General features: G+C 37.0%; 1 long non-coding RNA gene across 1 annotated transcript in view; it reads right to left on the bottom strand.

The window, feature by feature from the left end:
* LOC134424041 (uncharacterized) overlaps positions 1–18,481 on the bottom strand; it is a 149,017-nt gene that overhangs the window by 24,274 nt on the left and 106,262 nt on the right. The gene's annotated exons all lie outside the window — the stretch shown is intronic.

Below are 18,481 nucleotides of genomic sequence, written 5' to 3' on the forward strand. Positions count from 1 at the left end.
TACGCGTTTCCATACAAGCACACCAAAGCACATTTTATTCTCAGTCAAAAAAACTTGAAAGAGAAAATCTATGATCATTTTTGGTATGTCTTGGAGCATTTTGCTATCTTATTTAGCATTCATGGTAGAATAAGTGATAATCAATAGTGGACTCTGCTTGCATCTGGATGGTTTGATGGAAGCACATCATAGTGCCTGATTTGCTGTAACTTGGCCAGCTCTTCTTTCCTCTGCAGCAGCAGCACTGTATCTATCTAACTCATACCAGTTGGTAGTTAAAATCTATTAGATGCTATTAGCATTTAAAAATACAGTTGCACCTCACTGGCTTCTCTTACATTAAATTTACCCAGCTGCTTTAGCTCTTTGGGCTTCAAATTGGAACAACTCGCAGGACAGGCCAGGTGTAGGTGTCAACAGCAGCACATGAGCCTCTGCTGTGTTCTGGTTCTGGGTTCTCACTGTAGGGAGACTTTCCCTCCACCTGCACAGTGCTCCAAACACAGAGAAGTCAGACAAGTAAATTAAAATTATGGTTCATTTCACAAACTGGCTAGGATGGTCTCTCACTATCTCGCCTTAAGATACAAGAACTCTGTTTCCATCTTTTGTACTAGAACATTGTTTCCCCCTAGTTCTACCAAACCAGCTTCAAGAGTTTCAGAAAAACAGGATGAAAAATTACTGCAGTAGTGATTTTACATGATTTGGATGTACAAATGTTCACATAATGCCCTTAGCAACATTCCAAATTTTGGCATGTTTTGAAGCTCATAGGATCTAGTACATGCATGCAAAACAAGCTTTCTGTGCTATTCTCTTTTGCAATAAGTTCACTTTTCTGGAGAAAAGGTGTATTAATTAAAAACATTTTTACTAATATTTCTGCCACAGAAAAATGCATATGTGAAATATAAAAGCTGCTATTTTTAGTATTCTCATTTTGTTCCAAACTTATCACAGAGTGTTCTTTCATAATAATTCTAATGCTTTTATGAGGAACTTGTTTGTACCTAACCCAATTTTAATTCAATGTGAATTTGGATCAGGTAAAGTGCTGTTCACAGAGTGTATCTGCCAGAGTATAAATTGCTCAATACTAAAATGCCCACCCTCTAGAGAACAACTTCTGCAGGTACTTTATAAACAACTGCTGAGGTTACTCAACCTGTTAATTACCGCTGAAAATTCAGCCTGGTATCCAAATTATGTCTGTTACAAAGAATGTTTATGCCAGAATTGTCAGCAGCAAGCTGCCTTCTACATCCCACCCCCACTGCCACTCTGCAATGCCCTTGAAACTAAGCAGATACAGTGTCAGTGAAGAATAAAATGAGGAATTCATGGGAGCGCTCATATACTGCAGGTACACACTCTGTAACCACACACTCCTGCTCTGTAAGCAGTTCTTACACATCAGATGCTCACAACCTAAGTTACACACCTAAAAATAACTGCTTGTGTCAGGAGGTTGTAAAGCAGGAGGAACAAGTTCTACTTGCACCCAGGTCCCTAAAACTAAACGGATAAATACTCCAGCTTTAATAATCACAACAAGCACCATTTCAGAGCACAATTGATCTGCTGATGAGATTGGGTTCAGAAAAGGCTACTAACGAAAATCCACACCTCAGGGTAAAGTTAATGAGGCTGTCGAGGGAGCAGCAGGGCCAGATTTAGTGCCAAAAATGCAGCAGTGACACTAGAGAGTCGAGGAAGGTGAAGAAAAAGAGTGCTAAGTGATAAGGAACAGTGCAGCTCAGTGACAGATAGATTTAAACCTCTTAAGTTCAATAACCACATGACAAAGATTGTTAAATCAATTCATAAGAATTATGCTGAATCCTGACTAAGATGCACATCAGACAAATAGCACAGCATTTAGAGCTAGGAAATATAAGTAGTCAAGAAGGTAATCTATGTGTCACATGAAATATGAACAAGGAAAGGGCTCTTGGACTACCTGTGAGCAGTTCAGGGCCTTCTTGCTGAGCTGCAGCAAATTTCTACCACCGTGCTGAAGACACCCTGGCACCCTTTCCCTGGCAGCTCAAATGCAGAACACACGAACAATGGGAGGATGTCAAACTCACAAAGGGATCTTAATCACGACACACTCAAAGCTCAACACAAAATTCCCAGTTCTGCTTCCCAGGGCTTTTGAATAAAATTTGTCAGCTATTGCTCTGGGGGTCAGAAATACAGAAATATGGTGGAATATGCAGTAAATCACTCCCTTCCAATGGCTCATTTACATGACATACAGCTCAGAGATAAATTCCACTCTGGGCATTCCAGTGGAATCCTGAGATCATGGCAGTAGGGGTTGTTTACAAACCTGGGGTCCCCTCTAAGTGAACCAAACTGGACTGGAAAGCCCATATTGGATCTCATCACTGTAAGGCCAGAGTGAGCCCTTTTTCTTAGTCCCAGAATGCAGGTGTCCAAATCCCACAAAAGATATTCATTCTGCGTCTCAGTTAAACAGTCATGAAAGAATTGAGAATTTTTCAAAATTGTATCAAATCTCTTTGTCTTTTTATTTTGACAAAACATTACTGTTGCTAAAGGATGACAAAATATGGTGTTTGGTAGAGCTATTGGTGTCTTTCAAATGGCTAAATAATGCAGGTCAAAGCCACTGCAAAAAATTCAATATTGATAAATGAAAATTAATGTACATTGGGGAGGCAATGGGAATTAGTCATTCATCTTAGCAAGTTCCAAGCTGATATAATCCAGAAAAGGCATCCAACCAATATTGTGAAGACCTGAAGCATGCCTGCAGCAGGAATGGCAACTCATAAAAAGAAAAGAAAGTTTTTCTATATAAGGAAAATAATGAAATAATGTGAATTAAAACACCTGGAAATTTTCTGCATCTCATGAGGGATATTGAAGAAATGGGGTTCACAGAAACAAACAAGTATGATGGAAGTAAAAAAAACCCTCTTAGATAAGGATAAATTGCCTTTTAAAATTATTTTGTTTATTTTCTTGAAAAGAAGACAAATAGGGACAGGCATGACAAAAAGTGTATTAAGAAGTAATGAAAGCTATAAAGAAGGTCAACTGGGAGCTTTTCTTCTTCTCTTCCATAATACAACAAAATGAGTTAGTTATTAAATTGAAGTGGGGTAAATTAGGAACTGATAAAAGGAAAATAATTTTTCTCACACAACACATAATTAGATTTTGGGACTCCTTACCATGGCATTTTGCTAAGGCCATAAATTAAACAAGATTCACAGAAGGAATAGATTTCACATAGATAAATTCTTGAGCTACACTGGGGTTGAAACAAAGAATTTTACTTAATGCTGACAAAGAATTATTTGAAGTGGTTTAAAACTCCGGGTTTTAGATATTAAGACAAACATAATGAGCACTTCACAGATGACCCCTATTAGTCAGAATGCTGGACAGCAAATCTGGAGCTCTCCTCCAGTACAGTAATTGCCATGTACTTGTGTTTCAAACATTACTCTTCATGGCTATAAAGCTGAAAGTATGAGTTTACACTGCCCAGGGAATAAAGACAAGTTTGAGGTCAGGGAGTTGAAGGGAAGGGGATAACTCAGGGAGCAAGCTAAGGGGCTTCCCAGTTACTCCTGCCTGAGATTTACAGCCACAGCTGAGGAGAGATTCCATATGGAAGGAGCTTGCAGAGATTGTTTTTGCCTCCTCCATCTTTATTAGCTACTTTTACTGTCATCAGATCATTTTTAAATGCTGATCATGGAACAATCCAATATGGCAGTTTTCATACTAGAAAGTACAGTGGTTGCTTTGTTTAAAAACTGGGAAAATGTGATCCTGCACATGGAAAGCAAAGGTCTGTTACATTTTCTTCCTAAATGTTCTCACAATGCCCAGGAAGGTCACTGGACATGTCTCATTTCAGCAGTAGTGGTGCTCAGGAATGCTTTTTGGCCAATTCTAGAACAACAACATACACAATTTACAGTGGTTAATTTAAAGACTATTTTTTTCTGAAACACTAATTATAGAAAAGGCAATGCTGGAATGATTTATTACAAAACACAAAATTGTCTGAATCAGAGCATTTCAGTTACTGGGATGAAGTAAGCCACTTATAGGGGCAATAGCAAGAGAAGAGCACGAGAAATAAATGAAATGGAATGGAATCAGAAGAAGAAAAAAGCTGAAAATGGAAAGGACATCCAAAACTGGAGAGATGCTGTAACTGACAATTTGGCCTAGCAGGAATATAGAACTTTCCAAACTAAAATAAACATCTCCACACAATTATACAGAAATTGTGTATTAGACAACATTTGTTGTCCTGTGCTCAGCAATATACATCAGGTGTTCAGGTCCACAGAATTTCATTTCTTTTTGCTCTTCTAACCTACAATTCTTGATTGAACTTCAGTATTGATTTACTCCCAAATCACATACTGTACCTTCTCACACTATTGCTTTGTAGGTAAACGTTAACAACACTACAATATGGAGCAGATCCAAAGTGTTTGTTAATTCATCAGTAGTGGGAAACCTATGTGTTTTCAAGCAATGCAAATTTGTTTGGCTCCTGCACAGCTCCTACTTTTTCCAAACACTGATGGCAAAGAACATGTCCCAGGATTCATATCAAGTATTCATTTTAACAGCATTAATTTATGATGTAGGTTATTCCATTCTACCCTGAACAACATGACTTATTCAAAAAGCAAGCAATTTTCCAAAGTAAATACTCATTTTCCATTCTAACAGTGGTGTTCTTTGTGGAATTTAAGAGAAAGGAGTTGGGTCTGGAAAACATCTTTTATACATTTTTTTCCTTGGGGATCATTCATTGTACTATTAGGATATTTTAAATACTTAACCCTTCCCACAAAATTTTAAAACTGTCTCACTACATCTACTGTAGAAGTGGAATTATGAATTAGAATTAACTTTCTAAAAGAAAGGTCTTACTTTATTTTTACTGCTACTAATTTTGTCTGCTTCTCTGGCTTCAGAATTCTGTAGATGATTATAGGATCACTCAGCATAAAAAGAATAGTATTCTTCAGTACAATATTGACCTAATTGTCCATGAGTCACTTAACCTCCTCAATGATTCAGGAAGCATGTCAGTATTACTGTGTCCTTTGTGCTGGAGTGAATTTGTCTCCTGATAGAATTGATAAATAAAGAAAAAATGAAGCTTGAGGTGTTGGCAGTCATGACATGGGTGCATGTTCACAGGCTGGTATGCCCACGCTGATATTAACTCAGTTTTTTGTTGGGATTATCACACAGAATGCAGGGAGAAGGGGCTTTCTGGCCAAACCTGAACTTCTGGACTGAAGGTCGGTCACTTGAAAAACCAATTAAATAAAAAACTTACAAAAGTATTCAAAGAAAAACAACAACTTGGACAGACGCTCAAGGGCACTGTGGATTTTGAATGTAACACAGCAAGATTAAGGATTACCCAGGCAGCTAAACTGAGACCAATGAAATGCTGGTGTGTAAAACTAGGGTGTCTGAGGACAAAACACATCTGCGATTTTGAACTAAATATCATTAAACACTTTCAGAAAAATAAATGTTTTAAATGCATTTCTAAAAACCAATCCCTTACAAAATAAGTTCCCTTGTTTAGCCCTTCATTGACCTGTTATCTCAAAATTAACGGCCAAAGAGAAGGCAAAATGCAATAATTCTGTAGCTATGAATGAATACTCATAGTCTGTTTTGATAACTAATAATGTAAGATCAGCTAATTAAACACCCTCTTAAAATGAATGCTTGAATGAATTTTTAATTCACTCACTGCTACCAGCATGGTTCTTAATAGAACAGAGCTCTGTAGTTTATATCTAAATGGGTTTTCAGAGTCAGAATTGGAGTGCCCTCCATCACCTTAGAGGGAAAAATGTGTGGGAGTATGCATGGTGTGTCTGTGTAAAGGGGAGGGATCACAGAATCATGTTGGTGGCTCTGAATTATCAGCAAAAATAATCTTAAAAATTAAGCAAGAGTTGCCAGAAACATTTTTTCTAGATTGTTGATGACACAATATGAGTGTTTCTAGTTCACGTTTTAAACCAAACAACTTCACATACTAGGAAAGATAATTACACACACGAGCAGGGAAATGTATGATGGTGAGATGATGGGAAGGAAATCATGCAGCTGTGAACAGACAGGTGCCAGGATATCTCCCCATGTGAGGGAAGCCAGGCAGGTGATAATGCCCAGCCTTGCCATCACCCAGCCTGTGGTGTGTAATGCTGTCATCTCTGGGGCTGGGTGACACTTGCTCCCAGGAATGATGTCTTAGAGCTGGAGTTCTCAAGCCTCCACTACAGCTGGCACTGTGTCTGATTTACTAATTTATTAATACTAATAGCATGCTAATAGAAATTGATGAGGAAGAGCCTTGGTGTCATTCACACTGACCTGCCCAAGGACAGGAATGGGCAAAAATGCACCACAGGCATGGAGAACACAAGAGTTACAATTGTTCAAATATATCTTATATTTGAGCAGCTGATCATCTGATGTTTTTACAAATAATAAGCCATTTACTCTTTCTCCAGCCACACCAGGGAGGCTGTAGCTATTAACATTTCTGTATTAATAATATTTGTTTGTAGGCCTGAGTACTTGGAAGCACTCATGGTGGGCTGCTACCACACACTCTGCAATCCTGCAGGGTAATACTGGCATCAACCACCAGGTGAATGTGAACTTGAACCCCAAACTAGCAGCTTCTGTCTGAGCTAACTCAACTGACAAAACAAAAAAAAAAAGAAAACCAAAGTCATTTAGAATAGCAAAAGTAAAAATAAAAGCCTACCTCCCAAAAAAATCTATGAGGGTCAGCAGATCAGAAGATATTGCTCTTTCAATTTCACAGCAATCACAGCCTGCATGAAGCTGCCAGCTTTCAGCATAAATAACACTTGGAAAATTTCAGAAGACAAATTTCCTCCTACAATGTGACATGAAGGTGGTAAATGGAATTTTATATTCAAATTTTGTTAGCTCCAAACATATTTGAGGTATGGGCTAGAATGAATAAAGGAACTTTGAATTGAAAAGCAAAACCAGCACAAGCTCATGCACCAAATTATGCCCAGAAAAGACATTTTGGAGAAATAGGCATTTCTTTGTCACTACAAAAGCTTCTGGTGATAATTAAATCAGTACAGCAAATACCATGTGTAGTTTTAAATTATAATCCTTGGACAAAAATATAGTTCTGGAAAATTCCTACACAACAGAATTTTCAAATGCTGGCAGAAGCTTCCAATAGGTGTTTCAAACTTCTACACAGCAAGGACAATTATCTCTGTTTGAAAGTTCTTTTCTACACAACTAACATCTATTTTGTTCATTTTGAGTAAAGGAAAAATACCAGGTTAAACAGATTGCAACTTTTCTGTTCCAAATATTTATTTTTCTGCCTTAACAACATTATTTTAATTCCATAAAACAAAAGATGATTTTGTTTAACACTGTTTGCAAAAATGCACACTGAAGAAACTGTTTTGGTTTTATCTATTCTTACCGTTTTTCATCAAAAAAACTAATAAAGAAAAAAGTAAATAAGAAATTAATACAGCTTTCCTTTCAAAGCAAAGCCTAAACTGCTTAATAAAAAAGTATTTTCAACATTTTGAGTTATGTACAGATAATGTTTTAAAACATTTCCTGTGAAAGATCACCTTTTGAAATAACATCTAAGAAAAAATTCTCTCTGTAGACATTTTGCTTTTAAAATTTCATCCTGACCTTGAAATAAACTGAATAAATTTGATGTGGATCAAACGTGTACTAAAATAACCCATTTATAAAGAGGAAGCTACATAGCCATAGAAATATTTATAAATAGATGGTGAATATAGAAATACAAAAACTGATTTTGCAGAAAAAGCATGATTTTAAGAGATCTGCAGCTGTTCTCAACCTTTAATGTTGCCTGTGTGAGCCAAGAGGTTTTTGTCTAGTACTGAAGCTAAATTAACTTCATGGCTTGGATTTATCCCCTTGGGTAAACCCCTGACACACACTGTACCAGGCAAAAAGCTTACCCTCAATTTCATTTTCCAAAAATTGAAATGCTTTAAAAAATAAGCATAAATGTATTTCAAAATCCAATTGCTTTGGCCCTAAATCTATCTTTTCTTGGCAGAGTGCAGTTGTTTTTAATCTGAATGCTAATATTTTGCAATGTGGCATCAGATATAAAATACTAATTTACATTGTGCCAGAGATCCATAGTATTTCAATACTAGTCAATCAATAAATGATTACAGTAGTGGGTTTCTGAACAAGGGAACATTATTTAAACTATAAAATAATTCTGCAAATTATTCTGTAGATGAATATGCACCAAAAGGTCCAGAGCAGAACAACTACATTTATTAAACTGTGTCAAAGAGAGGGGAAGCAGAGTAGAAGAGTTGAGTGATTTCAGATCAACCTCTTAAGCAGGTTTACCAAAGAAGGATAAATTTAACAAAATTCTGAAGTAAGAATTTAAGTAAAAATACCTTTAATAACTGAAAATTGGAAGTATTTGCAGACTGAGAGTTTCAATTCCAACTTTTATTCCTGCCAGCATACCTTGCAGTAAGTAGGGAAAAAATTTAACTTGTGTACTACCATGTGAAATATACTATTTATAAAATTAGTGCATTTTTTATATGCAGACATAGGCAAAATTCCTAACTAGATTTTTGGGGGAGAACTATAAAAAAAGAGTAAGTATTAATTCTTGGTGTATTTTTTTCCTTTCATCTATTGGATTGATTTTCATTTATCAGAAATAAGTAACCTAATACTCCCATTCATCAGGCTAATAAACCTTATGCAGGCATTACTCACATTACAAACTGTAAGAACTAAAGGAATTTTCCTAAGTATAGCAGGGAAAAATCTTTATGGAGATAAAAATTCAGCAGGGAAAAATATGCACATTTGACAGTTTTTCAGCTAATAGTTTTCTCTGCATCCTTCAGGTTTTTCAATCTAATAGAAAAGCTCTTTACAATGATGTAGATGAACTACTGGAAAAATGGATGCACTACTGCTTGGAGAAAGCTATTTTTCCCTTAAAAAGTACACATTTTTCCTTCTTTCACCAGTTTAAACATGATACTCCCAAATACTATTTTTTAATTATCAGCCAGGTACTTTCCCACTTATTGGACAGGCGCATTTCCTGCAAATAAAGATTTTCACTGAACATTCCACAAAACTATCCTAATCCAAACAGTTTCACTATTCCAAGCCAAGGCCCTCATTTTCTATCAGCCTGAGCTAATGCCTTTTCTAGCATTATTTACCTCAGCACACCTTGTGAGCTGGCACAGCCTCCATGAGATATTTCATGGATCTGCCACACAGCCAGAGCGCAGCGATGCTCCGGTCAAGCGAGGACACTCCTTCCCGCTGTCCCAAAAATGTGAGATCTCACTCTCAGGTGCACAGAATGAGCTGGGAAGGGAAGGTGTGGCTGCGGGAAGGATGAAGCTGAAATCCCAAGGGTTCCATGACCCTCCTGTGCCACGCAGCCAAGGAAAGGCGGCAGCTGAGGGATGGGACGCAAAGAGTTTCCTCACAGCAGCGTCTCCTCTTCCCTTTCAAACACTCTGGGAATCGGGAGCACCAGCCTTGTGCTCCGGAAAGGGCCAAAGGGCCGTGTTAAATACGGTGTTACAGCAAGGGAGCAGGAGATTAGCACAGCCTGCCTCCTCCCCGACACCTGCAACCAGAATGATTTAGGGATCTACCCAACAGGGCAGGGTGGGGCCATGGAACGCAGAGCGGCCCTGAAGCACTTGAACATTTCACACTGCTACTACAGCCAAATACCAAATTTCTCCAGAACTAGGGCTGCTTTTCTGCAATTTCTGTAGATAGCAGTTGTGCAGGCTTAAGGAATGGCTATTATGAACCAATACTAATTTTTAATACTAAAATATACATATTTTTGTACTCTGAGTATTATACTTGAATTTTTCCATTTCTGTAGTCTTTATTTTGCTATGTAGGGATTTGCAGTATACTTTATTATATAGCTACTCTGATAGCCGTAGCTTACTGTATGTATTTCATATGTATTCTACAGAGCAGAAGCTTATTTATTTCACATCCTTTTACTGTAGATTTTTACTTTAATATTGGGATTTAGTTTGAAAAAGTTAATGATATTGTAAGCCCAAGTAGCTGACCAAGGATTACTGAGCACAGAAAGAATAATATTATCACTTCAGTGCAGGATCATAACTGAACAAGAAAAATCTCTGGAAGTTTTAAAGTCTGTCTAACACTGTAAACTATGAATCCACAAGAAAATTCATATTCCTACACTCCATCTGTAGAATGTGCAGAGGGAAAGAGTTTATTCAGAGGTATTTTTATAAAAGAAGCCTTGTCAGTTTTCATAACAAAAGAAGTTAACTTAACTTTCCTTGGAGTTCTATTTCTTATTGTGATATACACACATATTCAATATCTGCTTTAGTTTTAATTCAATCATCCATCAGTGATATCTGGAGCCCTACTTACCTCCCTGTTTTCTCTCTGCCCAGTACTGCTGTATTTCATATTTAGTTTGCTAATCATAAGTTTAAACATCTGATTTACTTGAGCCTGAGAGGCAGCACAAAACTCTCTGGATTGGTGAGAGGCAAAGGCCTTATCTAGCTCCCTCTGCCACCATTTAGGAGCAGTTGCTATTTTATTGATGTTGGCTTTTTATCCTTCAACATACCTCAGACACAGAGGATCAGGGCCAAGATAGGTTGGAGCTCTTGTCAGGTGTTTCATAAGGAACTCTGATTTCCATATCAATGAAAAGATCAAATTTTAACTCAGGGGAACTTTAAATTATAGAGGAATAATATTTTACATTGTTTTACCTCCTATACCCAAGGAGTCTCTCAGTTTATTCACACAATTCTCAGAGTTACACCAACAACAGCGCCAACCATTTGGGGCATGAAGTTGAGGAGCACAACAGTCCTTGGGGAAATTTTATCCAGAAAATTAAGCCCCTCTACCTGATTCAGTTATCTGTTTGCTACCTGACAATAAATGCAGATATTGAGTAAAACAACTGCTTTAATTTATATCATGTACTTCTTTGTTATTTAGTCTGATGAGCCTTTCATTTCCATTCCTAATTGCCTGCAGTATGTCAGCCTAAGTTCTCCATATATATCTGTGCTAACAATAAACTCAAAGCCATTCTTTATGTGGTAAAATCAAGGACATTAAATGAAAACATAATCATAGCCTAAAAGAGAATAAAAATAAAGCACCAAACTGCAAAATGGAGTCGAGTTTAAAAGCAATCAAGGAAAATAAAGGTGAAAACTGAAAGGAACATCGTAACAGCATTTGAGATAAATTGTGCCATTTTTAAGAACAAAGAAACCAGAGGTTTTTACAGGCAACAGTATGGCTTCTGATGCATGCATATTCTGGTGGCTGAAGAAGTAAACATACAGTAGACACTGCTTTCAGTAAATTACATGAGTCATTCTGTGAAGAATGAAATCTGCAGGAAACACAGAGCACTGCAAAAATTGCACATCTGAAGATACAAAAATGACAACATCAGAAGGCTACTGAAGAAAAATACTTCACAATCTTGGAATGATTTAATTTTAAGTGGCAAGATAGAAGAAACATGAAGAAATATCTTTGAAAGCAAGATGACAGGTAGCAGCTTCTGGCAGATAACATCTCTCAATTACCCCATGCTTGTATAAATCACTTATTTTTCTTAATAAAGGTTTATTTTAATAAAAGCAAAACCACTAATACAGCAGTTTATATATGCAAAATACTTTATAATCCATAATGAAGATAGATATCAGACTACCAAGATGAAACTCAAGTTCTCAGACCAATCTGAGAGGTAGTGGCAGAAACTAAGAATTCAAGGATGGTCATTTCCTCTGGCTGGTGAATTTTAGCCTTCTCCATATGGTACCATTATCTTGCAACAAAGGAAATGTAATATCTTGGTATAAAGCACTGAAAGTTATTGCAATCCCAAGCAGCAATTTCCAAGTTAATATCCCATGTTATAAAATTGGTGGGCATTTTGGGCTTCTCTTCATAATAAGCAACTTGAACTGGCAGGAAATGTGGGCAGGCTTGAATGCTTACCCCAAAACCTGAAGGTAAACCTGCAGTTTACCTGTGCTGAGACACTCCTATAAACCTGCTGCTGGAACAGAGGGGAATCTAAACTAAAAAATAAGTGGATTTTTAAATGCTTTTTGCTTTTATGCTGCATTCATATTCTTCAGCTGGTTTCTTTTACCACCTACATCTTTAATGGCAATTGACAGTTAAGGAATTTTATGATCTTGATTCTCATTTTTATAATGGAGTTCTGGGAAAAAAAGAAAAAACCACATTGGTTTAGGACAACCTGACTTGCCAATGTATGACAGCACCAATGTCTGAGTCAAGCATTCCAACATGTGATTTATGCAATGTTTTTACCAGTCAACAGAATACTCTTCATACTTTCAGGCAAGACAGCAATTACAGATTGCCTCCTGTGTTTAGAAACTGAAAGATTCCTGCTTTTGTGACCACTGTTTTCTGCTGCTGTCTCAGTATCTATCTCACAACATGGATGCAGTAATTTCTGAATTGCATGCCAAAGAATAACTCCATTCATACATTCTTGCAACTTCACTGTAACCTATCTTACAGGGAAAAAAGAGGTATTAAATTACTGACATTTTCACTAGTAAATTTTAGTTTTTCATTGCTACATCTGGATATTTCCTGAATCGATTTTCATCCAATCTCTAGTATTTTATTCAGACCTAGAAATCACCTTGTTACAGAACACATGCAGCTCCTTGCATATCTAGAGCCTAAAACAAGGCACAAAAGCATCCTTTTTATTGCTTCCATTTTTCCATGTTCCTTCACTTGAGACACCTAGAGCCAAAGCAAATCAATGCCACCCTCCATGTCAGGCCCTTTCTTTGGCTTTAGTGTGATCATAATCAAGATGCTGCTATTAACTACACATAACTATGATTAGAAATTGACATATTTTGAAGTGCTCAAATATTTATAAAATTCTAGAGCACAAGATGGGCATGGTGTGTGCCTTATGTACAGGCAGGGGAAAGATGCACAGAGAACAGTCTGAGATCACTAGTCCTCTGAAAAGTAATACATTTTGTTTGTCTGTATTTTCTAAAAAAACCTATTGCATTATGTTAAATACCCTGAGGGCTTAGAGTAAAACGTGACTGGAATGAAAATAAAGACAAAACTTTCTGTCTCATTAGATGATCTGAGTTTCAAAATCTGTTCTAAAAGTGTTGTAAAGTGTGTAGTGTTGTAGATTAATGCACTGAATACATTTCCACAGTGCTTGATGTGTTTCATAAAAGGTCCATTTCAGAAGTGTGCTGTATTATAGGTGAACAGTCGCAGTAAATAATCTTGTTACAGAAACCTAAGCAATTTTTACAAGGCGTATTTCTGGCTGACTGAACAATTTATTCTCCAGATGTCACATTGTATTTTTCCAATATAAAATGAAACAGCTTTTTTTTTTCTTTTCTCTTTTTTTTAAGGCAGACTCTTTTGTTTGGATCAAAGGTACTTCCTTAAATAGAAAAATTTATTATTAAAACCCATTGCAGTATAAAATTTACGCTATATGTGATTATTATAGTAATTTATAATTTTATTTAATTTAGTGGGATAAAAGACCACTCCAAAGTGTGAATACTGCTGAGGATAGCTGTGTACATTTTTAAAATAGGAGTCATTAGTTCTCAAACCGATCATCTCTGTTGATCCTAAAGGTTGCAGGCATCTTGACTAGATCTATGTTTAGTTAAAACTGTGTCACTTCAGATGTTACCCACTAATAAACGCATATGTCACATTATAGGCCCTGGAAGATTACATGATAATGTGATATGATAAGAACTGCTTTTCTGGAAGGCAAGGGCAATTAAAAACATTTTCACTAGGCAGACATCATCAGTAGAGATAAACAAGGTAATTTTCCAGCATGTATTTTCTTGGCTTCAGAAAAGAAATACTTTCACAGGAAGCTCTCTCCCAGGAAAATTGACAGACTATCAGAAATCTATTTTACTGGTGAAAAAAGGAAAGAAAAAATAATCCTATGCACTAGTGGATATCACATATTTCTATTTTCTTATTTCCTTGATTATACAAACAGAAATTAGCATCAAAGGATAAATTTCTTTAAAATATTCCCCAGTTTACTCTTCATTGTTTTTTAATAATTTTTCTGTTTCTACCCACCAAACTGAGTATTCATATAGACCTATATAAAAGTGCCAAAGAGTTGAATCTAAAACTTTTTGTCTATTAATATGCAGGTGGTTACCTAAATCCAATTTCACCAAAGATTTAGGAAGTTGAATTTGCCAGTGAGTGATTTGTATATCTGAGGCCTAAGTCTATATTCTATATTTAGGTTTTTGAGAGATATGGACCTCAAAGATAAGAATTTTGGGTGGTGTGGAGCAAATGGAGTAGCACTGTTATGGATTGTCTCCAGAGAAGGAGACTCCACGTCCTCTCTGGACAATCTGTTCCAGTGCTTGGTCACTGCACAGTGAAGTTCTTTCTCATTATTAAATGGAACTCCCTGTGCAACAGTTTGTGCCTGTTGCTTTATTTTTTATTGCTTGGCATTAGCGAGAAGAGCCCCTGGTTCCATCCTCCTACTTTAGATTAGCAAGGTTGCCTCTAAAATTATTCAGATGGATTTAAAACTGTGTAAATTTGTAATGCAACTTCAGTACACTCTCTGAAGAGGCAATTCTTTGCTTAACTTCACTCTCCTGATGTTTGGGGTTTTTTCCTATTATCATTTGAATCTCTACCCCTGCTTCTCATCTGGCAGCAGAGGACACAAAAATTGAGATAATCTATGCAATATGGAGAGGATATTAATATGAGAAGCAGAGTGTTGATCACAGTACCCATTGCTGGCCAGTGTCTGTGCAAAGGCCAATGTGCAATGACAGTGCTTCACTTGCTCCTCACTTCCAGGGTGCATTAGCAGGCTTTGGAATTTCATTCAAGTCCATTATTTTTGTGGCTGAATCGAGATAATTGGCCTGGTCTTTCTTCTTGCTTGAGAGCTGGAAGGTCTCTGACAGCCTTCTTATTAAGGGGATAACCTGTCAAACCCATGAACGTGCTGTGACATCTCCAGCCTCCACAGAGAGTCCCTTCTGCCCTACAGTGGGCTTGTATTAGAGCTCCCTTTAGAAAGTCCAATGGAGATGAATGAGAAAATTATTTTAAGGCTATTCTGTGCAAGACCCTTTATCTATACTGAGATTATGATAAGCACCATGAAGAATCCTTCCACTGCTAACAAATTAGGAGTGACTACAGAACAGCTATTTTGACTTTTGCTTTCTACTTAAGTTCAGATGGATTTCAATGAGTTTCCTCACATAAGACTGCCTTGATTCATGACCAAAGTAAAGCAGTGTTTTCTGGACCTTCCCTGGTTAGGTCTTCAGTGTGAACACCAGCACCAGTTGTGTGGCTCTGTATTCCCTGTGGCTGGTTCATACCATAGCTATTTAAAATACCAGACACAGTTACTTTGGTTGGAATCCTTCTTTTTCCAGGGATTTTCCTGCACTGAGAACGGCACTGCTGGAGGACACCTCAAGCTGAGGAAGCAAGATCTGGACCTGAGATGGAACTTTAAAGTCATGCAAGGTGCCAGAAACAGAGGAGTTACACAGCAATGGACTAGACATCCTAAAACTACTTCCAAAAGCACAAGCCAATGAAATTAAACATTCTTATCCTTAAAATAAGCTCCCTGGGTTGTTTTTACATGCCTTTCCTTCTTCCTTGCTTTGGAAGAGGTGTGGAAAAGAAGGCAGACCTGTGATGCACTACTCAGTAGCAGATGGCATGGGAGCCAAAAAGAGCAGCATTATTCACTTGAGAGATCCAGGGACAAATTTGGTGGTCTCACATTAAAGCTTTTTCCCCCTCTGCTTCCAGGTTTGGAATGCATGAAAATCAACCTGAGGCTCCACCACTTCCCCCTTGCAGAAGCCCAAGAAAGTGTCTGGGCCAGAAGCAATGTGTTCCATCACCACTGCCATGTCCTGCTGGAGAAATGAATGCATCAACGTGAGGTAGATGGTGCCAGTAAGAGACTGGGAGCACGAGGATCAGGTAAACAGGATCAGGTTTTTAAAACTCTAACACAATTAATATCTTCTTGCCTTAAAAGCTTGCAATGAGCAGTTACCAAACACAAATCAAGACACCATAACATAAAGTATAATGGCAAAAGCACTGAAACATACTTATTAGTTAGTATTTCTGATACGAGTCTTAAAGTATTGGTGAGCTTATGAGAGAAAACTTCAAACTGAGGCAAATTGGAAAGGAATTCTTTCCTGAAAATACTTTTAATTTGCCATCATTTCCTGTGCTTCTGTTTTCTCCAACTGCAGTCACTTGTGTCCCTGTTCCTGCCTCCCACACAGTCCAGTCTTTCCTTTTTCCTCATCCTACAATGAGCCAATAGCACTGTGCTCATCAACTATCCTATTACCATAGAAATGATAGCTACATCACAAATTCAGCAGTCTGATTCCTTGACAGGGTTGATTAGGAACAGAATATGAGCTGGAGGAAAGCTGAACCCTTGATTAAACACAAATAACTCTTATAATGAATAGATATGGGAATAAAATAGATTTAAAATCAGAAGAAGCATCTTCATATTCTACATGAGAAGTACTTTTGGCACTTTAAAAATTTTTTTGAACTGTTTCAAATTGTTTCCCTAACTTCTTCTTAAATTATTCATATACCTACAATTAGTTGTCATATGTGCTCCAGAATTCACTGAAAAATCAGTGCAAGTACAGCTTGTAAAACACTAGTTAGGACTTTACATTTCTTTCACAATAAATATATTTAGAATTGCAAATGAACTGTAGCCAAGTGTACACAGCCACACAAACTCAGGCAAAGCTGTAGGTTTATCATTTTCAATCAGATCTACTTGAATTCAAAGGCTGTGTTATTCAAGGGCCTTTCTGGTAAGTTCTGACTGCTCCCTTAATAAAACCACCTCCCACAAGGTGTTCTGCATCTTGCCCCAGTACCAGAAAACCACTTTTCCCTGCACCAAGTGAAGCCTTGGCTCAGTAGGACACTGACCCTTTCCTCTCCCACAGCTTCAATACCTTAATGAATGAATCAAAGTTAGACACTTTATTGTCTCCTGTATCAAGACCAGTATTGAGCCCACAGCCACTAAAGCTGGAAAAAACCTATTTTTATCATTCAAACCATTCATCCCAAAAGAAGAAATACCATATATGAAAATAGAAGCGTTCTAACAGTTCATTTTTCAAGAGCCTGTCTTTTCAAGTTCTCACACTAAATGTAAGTGCTAAATCCTCAATTCATATTTTACTGGAGACTTGACAACTCCGATTGCAACCAGTTTATTTTACCAGTAAAAGTGTACAGTAGGGTGAGCAAACCCATTGCAGGCCATCTCCATTCTCAGGCCTGCTGCAGTGTTTCTTCTACTTCAGACTATTTAGTCAATGCCATTAATCAAAATCCTATAGCAGAAAATGCATGCATAAGTCCTACACATTTATTGCCATGGCAACAATTCAGGCTCTTGTTCATATGTCAAGCTACATCAGTGGAGATAAATTCTATTGTTTTCACACTGACAGTTCTCTCTGTGTTGGACTTAATCCATAGAAAAATATAGCTTTACCTCTTATTAAAATAAAACACAGACCACCCAAATCTCCAAATTCTCATTCCTCGCATCATTTAAGTAAACAATCTGAATAGTTATAAAATTACAGTTTGATGTTCAGTTTTATGGTAGTGATTAAAGTGTAAAAAATGGCCCAGTACTCATGATATTGTCTCAATCTGTGGGATTGGTTAGGAATGTAATTCTTCATGAAAAGATGAGCTCATTTCTGTGAAGCCAAATAGCAATAATACCAGAGCACTGCATTCTTGAATTAGATTCCAGTATTTTAAAATAAATGCCTTTAAGCTTTAAGTGAAGTTGATGTAGTTCATTTTCCAACTTAGCTGTGATACTGTGGTTTTCATAACATAAAAATTAATGATTAATGCATAATATCCTGAAAAAGATTTTATATTTCACTCAGCTCATGATAAAATACACTGTCATATGGGTGACTCACAAGAGCAAAAGAAAGATAAGAATCATTTTTCATACATAAGCCTCTCTAGATTTACTTTTGCATGTTCTATTATGAGGAAATCTTAATGCCCAATATAATTTTATATGATTTTACTGCGGAGTAGATCACAGTTTTGATTCCTATTTCCATAGACACAGTATGCTTCTCATTTTCACAGACTAATAAGAAACCAGTGTTTCATTAATAAAACACTTCTAATGTTTCATACTCTCATTATTCCCTGTGTACAG

Source organism: Melospiza melodia, chromosome 13 (genome assembly GCF_035770615.1).
Source record: "Melospiza melodia melodia isolate bMelMel2 chromosome 13, bMelMel2.pri, whole genome shotgun sequence".
Taxonomy (NCBI): domain Eukaryota; kingdom Metazoa; phylum Chordata; class Aves; order Passeriformes; family Passerellidae; genus Melospiza; species Melospiza melodia.